Source organism: Heliconius melpomene, chromosome 8 (genome assembly GCF_056956725.1).
Source record: "Heliconius melpomene rosina isolate 202511_hmr_F chromosome 8, ASM5695672v1, whole genome shotgun sequence".
Classification (NCBI taxonomy): domain Eukaryota; kingdom Metazoa; phylum Arthropoda; class Insecta; order Lepidoptera; family Nymphalidae; genus Heliconius; species Heliconius melpomene.
Genome location: NC_140396.1, coordinates 3,550,103 through 3,563,731, shown reverse-complemented (window position 1 = coordinate 3,563,731; position 13,629 = coordinate 3,550,103). Strand labels below are relative to the sequence as shown.

The 13,629-nt window shown below is 33.6% G+C and overlaps 1 protein-coding gene across 1 annotated transcript in view; it reads right to left on the bottom strand.

Moving 5' to 3' along the window:
- LOC146536702 (B-cell receptor CD22-like) overlaps positions 1–4,785 on the bottom strand; it is a 107,318-nt gene extending 102,533 nt beyond the window's left edge. Inside the window, exon 1 of the mRNA XM_085189357.1 lies at positions 4,729–4,785. The gene's annotated coding sequence lies outside the window, so the exon portion shown is untranslated. The remainder of the gene's footprint in view (positions 1–4,728) is intronic.
- Between the last annotated feature and the right edge of the window lie 8,844 nt (positions 4,786–13,629).

Below are 13,629 nucleotides of genomic sequence, written 5' to 3'. Positions count from 1 at the left end.
AAATAAAAATCTAAACATGGCCACGTCCCGAGAAAAATATACAACTGGACTGACTCGACAAATATAATATAAATTGCAATTCTGTGATTCGTATACAGTAGAATTGAAATTAAAATAACTTGTACAAATAAAAATGTCGAGAAAATATTTTTATTAATAACTAACATTGAATAAATTGAAAGCAAATTATTTATAATATTATTTGTATTCTGGGAAAAGCTAATAACTTGTATTATTTCAGTCTCCATTCATTTCATAATGGATTGGTATATAATAATTCTATATTAGAATATTCCATTTTAATTATTATAAGAGTCATACCGGTCATATAATTTTCATTTTGTATCAATAAATTGATAATTTAGTTAAATCCGATAATTAATTATGAATACATGAATCTTCTTAAAGGATTCATAGTTATTATTAGCTAAATGTTAGCAAAATGTTGCCTCTTAATGGAATAGGACTGTCTTAGTCTAGGTTTCCAGGTTCTCTCTGCCTGCTCTACTATGTGCAAAAAAAATACAAAAGGAAAAAATATATTAGAAAAAATAAAATAAAAATTCTAACAATATTTCTTTTAACAAGTATCTCTAAGTAATTTCATATTTTCTAGTTTTCATTAAGAAAAGATATTATAGCATTTTATATACTATATACGTTGTTATACACAGCTTTCCCCAAGCGGACCATCTGAAAAGGAATGGTCATAAATAATACACCACTTGTCTGACCCCGAAACACAGTTAGCACTTTTATGAGAAATAGGATTTTTCCTTCAAATAAACTTCCTTGGGATTTTAATCATTTTCTTCCCTAAACAAACTACGGACTACATGTGCTAGGAATTTCAAATTTTGGATAGGATAGGTCACTTATAGGACGTAGGTGCTCGCTAAGACGGGAATTTGCAATATTCGACTTCTAAGGGGTTGTTTTTGGGGTTGAAAGTTTGTATGAAACTTCGTTACTACAAATGCTAGGAGTCTCAAATTTTGCATGGACGTCACTTATAGGACGTAGGTACTCATGAAGACAGAAATTAATAATAACGTAGTTCACGCAGGCAAAGTCGCGGGCGGGCCGCTAGTCTATTATATAATCATTCTAGTGAATTTATTAATGGAACACGCACTCAAAACGCAATGCCTCAACACTCAACACGCATGCACACCATGCAATAATTCGCCGGAAGTGGGGAACGGAGTGTCTTAACACTAGGTTCCCTCTGCCTACCCTGCTGTTACCGGTAGACAACGTGAATATGATTTTTTTTTAATATACTTATGTCAAAAATACCAAAGAAATGTCTCACCAATACGAGCTATACTTATTTAATAGTCGGAGTAATAGCTGAGAACATTGTAATTAATTCGTCCCTACCTCGAAATTTACTTTTAATTGATACAGACATCAATAGAAACGATTTAATTATAAACCTACGCTCTCACTACGCTGAAGGAATATTGGAATCACATCTAAGAAGCGGTCTTATCACGTTTTTTAATATTTTTCAAAAATATATTTCTATTTTTCAATACAATAATAACTCTTCTTTTAGTATAATAACATACAATCTTTAGGCAACTGATAAATATATCTGTAAAAATTAAATATATATATATATCGCCTCTTGTACATTTCCGTCTTTTTTTTTTTTTTGTTGTTGTCTATTTTATTGTTATTTTCCTTATGGGTGTACAATAAAGAGTATTATTATTATTACTAGCGGACCCGGACGCGGCTACGCCTGCTTGAAATATAAGAATATAATTTCTATAGAAATATAATTTTAATCTAGATGAAATGCTAAAAGTGACTATTATATTTACGCGGTAACGAACGCGGTCGCGTAGCGACGACGGTTGTTATTAAGATGGCAGAATAAATTGCATGTGAAATTAGAAAGTATTTTAATTTATTAGTATATATGTGTAATGGAATATTATATAGCCTATAGCACTTCTGAAGAATGCAGCTTTCATACAAAACAAAAACAAAGTAAATCGATCCAGTAGATCCAGAGATCTTAGCGTTCAAACAAACAAACAAACAAACAAACAAACAAACTCTTCCGCTTTATTATATTAGTATAGATTATTATATATATACAGGGTGTCCCAGGAGTCAACGATGAAACGAAAACAGGTGATAGACCAAGTCGTGACAGTTATGAGAAAAATATAAAAAAAAATCTGTGTCAAGTATTTTTGATATTATATTGATTTAAAAAAAATTCGGAAAAACCGACAACCGTTTTTCAAGTCCTAATACTACAAATATTATTCTTTTTTCATTTTTTTTTCTGTAATGTAATCATGAGTAACCCTTCTGTGAATAAAAGTTTAAGATTGAAATATACCTGCATCAGTTTTCAATAAAATGTGGTGTTTTTGCCAAACATTAAATTCAAAATATTTACTACACCCAACTTTAACTGAATGTACTGTAAAAAAAATGTACTACACTGTTTTTGCAAGTAACTTTAAAAGTTGGCGCATTTAATCTGGATTCCGAAATGGTACGATACTTGCTGGATTACTTTTTTGTTGAAGACAGAAAAATCTAAATACACGATAATCGGGATGGCGTTCAACGTTTTGGTATCCTTTCCGATACATTCTAGCTGCAGCATTAGCATTACATAGCCCCTCTCCATGAATGAAATGCATATTGGCAATGTGTCAAAGACCGAGTATATGGCCTGCGAGAGCCCGGACTCGAGCACTATCCTTATAAGTCCTGGGCCAGCCCCTAAATCGGAAAAGGTTTGGACGGTATCCTGCGACCACAGACCACACCAGTGACCTTCCACCACTTAGCCCAGGCAACGCTTATCCGACCATGGAGATCGTAATCGATGCCTCCAGACTCGTGCATGACGGATCTAAGATACCTGAACTTTTCCGACTTAGGGGCTGGCCTAGGACTTATAAGGATAGTGCTCGAGTCCGAGTTCTCTCGGTCTTTGACACATTGCCAATATGCATTTCACTCATGGAGAATGGTTATATAATGCTAATGCTGCAGCTAGAATGTATCGGAAAAGATGCCAAAACGCGGAACGTCATCCCGATTATCGTGTATTTCGATTTTTCTCTCTTCAACAAAGAAGTAATCCAAAAAGTATCGTACCATTTCGGAATTCAGATTAAATGCGCCAACTTTTAAAGTTACTAGCAAAAACAGTGTAGTACATTTTTTTTAAAGTACAGTCGGTTAAAGTTGGGTGTAGTAAATATTTTGAATTTAATGTTTGGCAAAAACACCACATTTTATTGAAAACTGATGCAGGTATATTTCAATTTAAACTGTAATTCACAGAAGGGTTACTCATGATTACATTACAGAAAAAAAAATTAAAAAAGAGTAATATTTGTAGTCTTAGGACTTGAAAAACCATCACAGGGTGTCGGTTTTTCCGAATTTTTTTTAAATCAATATAATATCAAAAATACTTGACACAGATTTTTTTTTATATTTTTCTCATAACTGTCACGACTTGGTCTATCACTTGTTTTCGTTTTATCGTTGAATCCTGGGACACCCTGTATATACAAAAAATAAAAAATCCAGCTTCCCGCACGCAGCAGGGTAAGCAGAGGAAACCTAGTGCTAAAATACTCTGTTCCCCATTTTCTGCCGAATTCTGGAGATGTTGCGTGTTGAGTGGCAGAACTCAACGCGCTTTGCCTCGACACCAGAGCGAAGAAATGGAAATACAAACGTAAATAAATATTTAACTTATATAAGCTTTGTCTTGAATGGGAATCGAACCCACACCATTCGTAGCAATCAGAATGGTAATATGATAAATCTACTATAACAAAGACTAAAGTAAATCTAAGGTCAAGTAAATTCACTTTTACGTAAGCTGATACAAATCAAATCATAAATCAGCTTCACGCTGTATCCCGCACACAGCAGGATAGGCAGAGGGAACCTAGTGTTCACCGTCCAAGACACTCCATTCCCAGTGGGGAAGCTGATACAGCTGTTACTATATAACCGAAGGCATTTGAAGAGTCATGGTCCCCTCTTTTTTGTTTGTTTATTAAATAGAACATTACGAAGCATGTTCTGTGATAGTTTATATGGTCGTTACAGGTGTATTTAAATATACTTTATCGTATAGAGGAGATAGATGCCGTCGTGGCGCAGCGGCTCAAGGGTGTGACTGTAACGCGATGGTTGTGGGTTCGATCCCCACTCGAGGAAGTGAAATATTTATTTGCGTTTATATTTCCATTTCTTCTGCTCTGGTGTCAAGGCAAAGAGTGGCGTTGAGTTCTGCAATGCCTCCAGAATTCAGCAGAAAGTGGGGAATGAAGTGTCTTAATAATAGGTTCCCTCTGCCTACCCTGTTGTGTGCGGGATACAGCGTGAAGCTGATTTTAAGTGTTATATATATTTTATCTGCAAGAAAACTTACATTCACAGGTATTCATATAGATGTTCTTTTAATTTTTTTAATTTAAATCTGATAACTCTACAGTCATATGGCCCGTACACTTTATCCATATCATTAAAATAATTTCAAGATAGAGAGAGATAAACTAGTATGGAGTACAGGCCGCCCGCCAACCAGGTGGACCGACGACCTCAAGAAGACAGCGCGAACTCGCTGTATTCAAATGGCGCAGGACCGGACGGAGTGGCGAGCATTGGGGGAGGCCTATGTCCAGCAATGCTGATGGATGAAAGGAAACTAGTATATTTTATACCCACCGGATAGGAAATTGCTATCTTCGTCCATGGACATGATACGTTTACATTGAAGAAAGTAGGCAACAGAAAATACCTGAAAAAGAAGAAAAAGATGAGGCAAATGATATAAAAGAAAAAAAGTCTAAAATAACTCTTATAATACAAGTATGACTTGTTAAATGCTTACTAATCCTATTAATTTAAAAGGTACTATTAATTTCAAATCATAGAAGTAAATCTACTTATATGAGATAAACTTTATCACCTAATTAAGAAACTTAAAAGCTTCTTTGAGGACTTTATCACTATATCTTTTAGTTAAGATAATATCCGTTTTAAAACAGTTTGCTTTTAAGTTTATCTTTTTTGTTATTATCGAAGATACACTAAACAACTACTATTAACTCCACCAGAAACAGAAAAGTAATAAATTTATATAAATAGTCTTTACGTAACTCCTGCTTTTTTGGCGCTAATTGGAAAGAAGCTGATGAAAGATCGGTCTCAAACAAAGAAAAGGACTTTATTAGTGCTATAGAGGCGGAATCCACCAATAATATAAAGTGGGATGGACACTTTATGGACTAGGGAAACGAAAATATTTTAAATGTAAATATCCTTTCAAAGGAGAAACGCAATTAACATATTTGGGTCTATGTCATGCACACACGACGAGCAGTGGTGCAGGGGCCCACAAGCGTGAACACGAGAGGGTGTAGGTTCGATTCTTACTAAAGACTATAAATGAAATATTTAACATTATCATATCTTCGCTTTGATTTTAAGGTAGTTTTAAAGCGCGGCGTTGAGTTCTACTCAACAAGCAATGCCTTCAGAATTCGGTGGCTAATTGGGAACAGAGTGTCTTAACACTAGGTTCCTTCTACTTACCATGATAAAAGCGATATACAGCGTAGATATAAAAAACAAAACAAATTGAAAAACAATCTGAATATTTAAATTGATATTTCAACCCATAACCATCGCTCTCATTCGTAAAGCTTTATAAAACTAATAAATAACTAAAATATATTATATTTCTACGAACAGTTAGACAAGCTATTACTATAAGCCGGCTGTCAAATGACAAGCTAAGGCTTAGATTTTATTATTCAATAACAATTGAAAAGTAATAAACGCATAGTAAAAGTTTTTTTATAGCTTTTAGCTGTACGGAGTCCCCGGGCAATACCTACCACATGGAAATTAATTAGTTGAACCAAACAATTGGTTATGTTTTAATTTGTTAGTTTAGTTTTAACTTTAGCTTGTAATTTAAGATCTTAGGAGATTAACATATGGAGATTTGGGTTTATAGGTTTTAGATTTACCAATATGGTGGTGTTGGTATTTGTTGTACTAAGGATGATGATTAAGAGATTAAATTGCTCTAAAAAAATGTTAAATGTTTAAAAAAAATGTCCTTTAATATTTTCCTATTTACATATTGGCGAAATTTAAAGAACGAAGTGATTTGTCACTGATTAAATGTATAAAAAGATACAGAATTTTTTGCCTTGGCTTTTGCCTTGGTGCCAGAGCGAAGAAATGAAAATATTAAGAAATAATACTTCATTCCCTCAGAAGGGGGTCGAACCCTCACCCGCCGAGTTACGGTCACATCTTAATATTTTACTTTTTGCATTTTTAACATAATATATGAGTTGCTGTGCGCCATAGATTTTGATCGTCCGTGCCTTTCTTGTTTCTTTGTTTTTCTTAATTAACTCTAAGTTTTTGTGAAGTGAACATTGATAAGTCTATCAGTAAAGTTGACAAAATAGTGTAATGAAAAAAAAACTGCTCAAAGGCTTGAAAATAATAAAATTAAACATAATTTACGTTTCTAAAACAAGTTGTAAAAGCAGAAATAGCCTAAATTGTAATCCCTTTTTCAATTTACGCTCTAACACATGAACCAGAACGCACAAATGTTTTTTTTAAATCAATGATCCTCGACTGGGCGTCGAACCTGCAACCATTACAATTCAACTGCGCCAAGATGACCATTTTAAATAGAAGTGAGTTCCATTTATAAAATAGTTGCAGTGGAACCTTATTATTAATAGTTTATTATCCTAACTCGTACGTCAGCATCCGTCGTCGGACGCTTTGATACTTGTTATCGTAATAGCTTCTAAAATAACACGTTAGACATTACAGTTAACCTAAGTATACGTAACGTACATGTTAGAATTACTATATTTTTATTCATTTATTATATATATATATATATATATATATATATACACTTATAAAATACGAGACAAAGTGTATATATATATATATACACTTTGTCTCGTTACTAGAGTGTGGAAATGAAAATATTTAATTTTTCATTCCCCTGAGTGGGAATTTAACGTCGCGTAGAGGAAACTCTCCTCATAAATCCGTAAATTAATTTTTAGCATACCACTGGACTTAAATAACAAAATATAATAACATTATTTATATTAAGCTTTCATTCGTTGAGAAGCCAATCGTGGCGCAGCGGCACACCACAAACCGACTGGTTGTGGGTTCGATTCCCACTCGAGGAGATGAAATATCATTTTAAATTTATAATTTGAACCTGACATCTAGGATCTCAGGCGTACCTGAGGGAACCTGGGTTCAATCTCAGGTTCCCTCTGCCTAGCCTGATAAGTGGGATACGGCTGAAGCTAAATAAAATAAACAGTATAAACAACGGGTATTATAAATTAAGTATCATCTTGTCATTAAAATAAAAAAAGTGATGTTTGCACAATTTGAAAGTACTATAATCATCATCGTAATTACTTTCTTAGTAAGCGAACATATTTGTTTAAATACAGCCGTGAGTAACCGGCCGCACTTAGACGAGTGCCGACTGTGTGATTACTGTGCTTACCAATGGAGATTTATATATACTATTTCTTTAGTAAAACATGTGAAATACTCTATTCACTGTATGTTATATCTATATGAATCGAACCAACAGGTTCGATTACAAGTTGAAGAAATTAAATATTTGATATTTCCCCCGCTTTAGTAAGGAGGTAAAGCGCTGCGTTGTGTTTCGCCGTTCAACACGCAATGTCTCTAGAATTCGGCAGACAATTGGAAAAGAAAGTGTCTTAATTGACACCGAATACCTGAACATTAACTTCCCAGGTTCCCTTTGTTGATGCAGCTAATAAATCTATATTATAAATATATGCCCACAAAAATGACGCCCACGACCATCGCACGTAGTAATATACTCTCATTTCCATAGCGAACACCAATTAAAACGCGCTCGATATCGAATGCCTCGCGGCGTTAACCGCTACAGTATACCAACATAAGTACATACGCACGGTAGAGGCGTCGCGTAGTAAATTACACAGTATTTATGTAGTGCGTGAGTAAAACGAACACTTGTACGGTAATAACGGTAGCTTTCCTTACGTGACATTGTTTCGAGTTAATAATTCAAATTATTTTTATTATGGAAGTTCGAGGTCATCGACTGGTGTTAATGAAAATGAAATTCACTTCGATTTTACATGCAAACTACCTTAAATAGATTTGAGGTTTGTTTTTCGTTAAGGAACGTTATAGGTAAATTTAATCAACTTCATACTGTATCCCGCATACAGCAACGTATGCAGAGGGAACCTAGTGTTAAGACACTACGCCCCCCTACTTTCTGCTGAATTTTGGAGGCATTGCGTGTTGAGCGGCAGAACTGAACGCCGCGATTTGCCTCGACACCAGAGCGACGAAATGGAAATATTTTAAATAAATATTTCATCTACTCGTATGGGTTGGTATGGGGTTCGAACTCACAGCCAGTGGGTTTTACAGTCACATTTTGTGCCATTGCTCCACGACTGACCTAGAATGTCATTTCACCGAAACAGTATATACTCGTACCATAGAGCCTAGAAATATTTACCTATATTTTTTTATTTACTGAATTATTATGTCTATCAAAGGGCCAAGTCATAAATAAATATAAGCTCCAATACAGTTGTTGCGAAATAACGAATATGAAATATATAAATCGATAGTCGATTGTATGCAAATATAAATAAATCATCGGGCCACGTCACATCGACCCACACAGACCCTACAGCTGTTCCTCTATTCTCTGGTTCCACTTCACCTACATATAAATAAATAATGATGGAGACAAAATTATATAATTAAAATGGACGTTTTATAAATCATTTTATATGTTTTAAAACAAGATTAATGTCACATTAATGAAAATATAAAATAAATCTAATCACGCTTCACGCTGTATCCGGCCCACAGCAGGGTAGGCAGATGGAATCTAGTGTTAAAACATTCCGTACCCCACTTTCTGCCGAATTCTGGAGGCATTGAGGCATCTCAACGCCGCGCTTTGCCTCGACACCAGAGCGAAGAAATGAAAACGAAAAGTGGGGAACGGAGTATAACAGTAGGTTCCCTCTGCCTACCCTGCTATGTGCGGGATACAGAGTGAAGCTGTAATTTTAGTAAAAGTGATTTAGTAGGGTAGTTGGATATTGAGTAATGTTTGATTACAACATTTGTAAATACGAGAGCAATGAACCTCAATCTACAGATAGCTGAATCAATTATACGTCAGCCGCTCTTTGAAGCTTTGAACTTTTATTGTTTAGGATTCTTTTTTATAAATACGACAGGCATTAAGGAATTTTAACGTATGAAAAAATAAACAACGGTTTTGAACGGTTCCCGGGTTTGTGGGTTCGAATCCCTCTACGTAAAAACGTATACATTTTTCTAAATTTAAGACATATAAAAACATCTTACCATGATATTACTAAAACAAAATGTTTTAAAATTTTTAACAAAAAATAAATCTCAAAGGAAATCTCATCGCTAATTACCTTTTCTTTTCAAACAACTTAAGTACTTACTTAAAAGATAATGTAAGTTAAAATATTTTTTCAATTTTTATATAATAGTAATAAAAATTGAATTGATTGCAACTTTTACCATTACCTACTATATAAACTATATTAATGAAAAAGAAAAAAAATGGGACCACTCAGGAAGCTTTACCTTTCAAATAAAAAAAAAGATATCAAAATCGGTTCACCCAATCAAAAGTTATGAGGTAACAAACATAATAAAAAAAAACAGTCGAATTAATAACCTCCTTTTCTTACAGAAGTCGGTTAAAAAACAAGAACATTATTGGCACCCTGCTAATTTTATTTTGTTTAAGTTTAAACCAACTTATACTGTAATACTTAACAAGAAAAAGAAAAAAGATGAACCTTTCCGCTCTCCACACTTTATATAGAGAGAGTTATGCAGTTAAATATATACGTAAATTCCACAAAATTATTCATTTACAACCAGCAACCAGCAACCATGTTAAATGTAATATTTCTTCTTAAAATACACAGTCGGTACTAACAATTCAAATGCTTGGAAACAAACACAAATAGCCTGTTACATTGTTCATTCGTGCCAGGTGGTTTTAAAAAACGACTAAAAGCTGTGTCCATTCGCGCCTTTAATTTTACGCATTACTTACTATAGTCGTATATAAATAAATTAAATATCCGGTTGAGGCCAGTGGTGGCGCTGGAGAATAAGTGTATGACTGTAAAAGTGGTTGTGGGTTCAATCCCCACTAGAGGAAATTAAATATTTATTTAGGACTAGTGGACCCGAACGCGGCTCCTCCCGCTTGAACTATACGCATATTTAGGTATTAAATATGAAATATCTATATATATAAAAGGACTTGTCCTCACTGACTGAGGTAAGACGCACGCACAGCCTTAACCGCTGTGCGTAGAAACGTGAAATTTGGACAAAAGTTTACTTTCGTAATCTGGACATCCACTAAGAAGGGATTTTGAAAAATTTTAACCCTAAAGGGGTGAAATAGGGGTTCAAAGTTTGTATGGAAAAAAATTTAAATAGGCACCGATTTTTATAAAATTTCAAATTTACATTTTTAAAAGTATTTAATTGAACACGTGTTTCATCGTTTTCTAGAATTCTCCCCTTAAGGGTGCAAATAAGGGGTTGAAAGTTTGTATGGGAAAATTCTTAAATCGCCACCGATTTTTATAAAATTTGATATTTAGACTCTTAAAAATATTTAATTGAACATATGTTTCATGGTTTTCTAGAATTCACCCCCTAAGGGTGCAAATAAGGGGTTGAAAGTTTGTATGGAAAAATCTTTAAATGGCCACAGATCTTTATAAAATTTTAAATTTAGGCTCTTAAAAATATTTCATTGAACACATGTTTCATTGGTTATTAGAATTCACCCTTAAATACGCAAGCGAAGCTGCGCGCGTCCGCTAGTAATATAATATAAATAATAGGTATTAAATATGAAATATAATAAAATATAATAAATATAATGAAATTATTTTCAGTTTTCAACAGAGAGATGCGTTAAGCAAGTTCATTTTGGGTGACGTTTTCTAACAACAAACTTTGCAAATCGTTGCTTAGCAACGACGGTTGTTATTAACATGGCGGAATCAATTGCAAATTAATAAGTATTTTAATATATTGGAATATCGAAAATGTTACAAATATGAGAAAAAAAAGTATCCTATGTTCATCCCGAGACCCTCAAGTATCTTTATATGAGTATTTTATCACAATTAAATTAGCGGTTTGGCCCTGATTGCGTAAAAGACAGACAGACAGAGTTACTTTCGAATTTATAATATAGGTATGGATATGTTTTCATTTATTGATGCTATGATGTCATGTCAATTCCGCTATTCAACGTGCAATGTCTCCAGGATTCGGTGGAAAATGAGGATCGGAGTATTGTAACACTAGGTTCCCTCTGCCTCCCCTTATGTGTGCGGGATACAGCGTGAAGTTGATTTATTAATTTTAAATATCCGGTCGGTGATTTGTTTATAATAGAACTACTATTACAATTGATTTAATGTTACAGTGGTTAATAAATAATTTAACTGGTTTGTTAATTATTTATTATTAATAGATGGTGGTAACTGTAATAAACGTATTAATATTTCATTTTGTGCATTATTTAGTACTAGCATTGAATATTTATGAAACAGGTTATTATATTATTATCGCATATTCTAGTGAGGTTACGTAAGTGTGAATCTACAATCCTTTCGTAAACACGAGAGGTTGTGGGTACGATTCCCAGTTGAGGTAATAGTGTAAGAAGTATTTTCATTTCTTCGATGTAGTAATGAGCAATGTGGAACGGAAGTGTCTTAAGGATGGATTCTAGGTTCTCAGATTCCCTTCCGCTGACAGGATACAGAAAAAACTAAAAAGAAAACGAAATACTATGCAAAATTTCCGATTCCTAGCACATGTAGTTTCTGAGATTTCGTGATGAGTGTGTGACTTTTCGATTTTATATATATAGATAGATATATTTTAATTTAAACCGTTTAAACCGCAAAAGATTGTGCAAAGTGGAGTAGGTTCTGTAGAAAGGCAGACCCTGGCAAAAGTCGGTATTAACGCCAGGAAGAAGTAGCAGAAGATATTTTTTAATTTAAATTTTATTAGAGAGTAGAAACTTATTCGGAGCACCGCTCGTTTAAACTTATTTATATATTATAGTAGTATTAGTTACAGTTACGTTTCTTGTATTTTTTTTTTATTTATTTATCTATCAACCTGTAATTTTATTACAGTTAATTACGATTGTCCATCTTATTTGCTTTTAGTATTAACTTACTTATGTTTATGTATTTTCTTTTATAGATAGACAGAAAAAAGATTTTATTATTTTTATATTTCCTAGAAACGCAAACGCTGCATCGCCAGCTTAAAAAATGGAGAACGGAGTGTATTAATACTGGGTTTCCTCTGCCTACTCCTTAGCGGTTAATATTAAAAATGTTAGCTGTAAACGACAGAAGGATTAAGATTCTTTTAAAATATTTTTTTTCATACTTATATCTAAGATTATGTTATATCATGGAGCAAAGATTATATACTAAGTTCAGATACTGATCTAAATCCCTTGCGTGTACGTATTTCCGTTTGTTCCATATAGGAATAGCTTTGTAAGTTTGTAATAAAATTGTGAATTGTATTTGGACATTTGTTAAATATCCACCTTCGTGTTGCAATTGTTATGAATACAAGTACATATTATGTAATATTCGATTTACTATACGATTTTGTTAAATTAAAAAAAAATAGAGGAAATTATTGTTATTTATAGGACGTAGGTGCTCGCTAAGACGGGAATTTGCAATTTTCGACTTCTAAGGGTTTGTTTTTGGGATTGAAAGTTTGTATGAAACTTTGTTATTAGGAGCTAAATGCTAGGAGCCTCAAATTTTGCATGGACGTCACTTATAGGACGTAGGTACTCATTGAGACAGAAATTAATAATAACGTAGTTCACACAGGCGAAGCCGCGGGCGGGCCGCTAGTATGTATATATATCTATCAAAGAAGTCACATATACATATTACAAGTAGGTTAATACTAAAAGCAAATAAGATGGACAATAATTTAGTTGTAATGCTAACAGGCTGATAGGCAAACATTATACATATTATTTTACGAATTTATCAGCTGCTTACACAGCTACGACTAAACTAACTAACATTATGTAAATAGAAACTAAACAGACGATCATATCATTTAATATTCGGATTGTAAATTAATAATGTAATAGATATCTTATAAAGTGTATATTTATCTACATAAGAGCTGTAGAGTCTGTCATGGCTTAGGGGCAGAAGCGTGCGACTGTAAGCTTGACAGGTTTTGGGTTCGAATTCCACTCCTCCTTCCACTTCCTCAGTTCCTCGCTTCGGTATAGAGTCAAAGCAAGAAATGTCTTAACATTAGGTTCCCAGGTTTCCTCTGCCTAAAATGAAGCTCAAAAAATCAAAAGAAATGGTGTTAAAAAGGATTTGGATTATAAATATTAACGATAAGTAGATATTTAGAAATTACAAAAAATAGTCG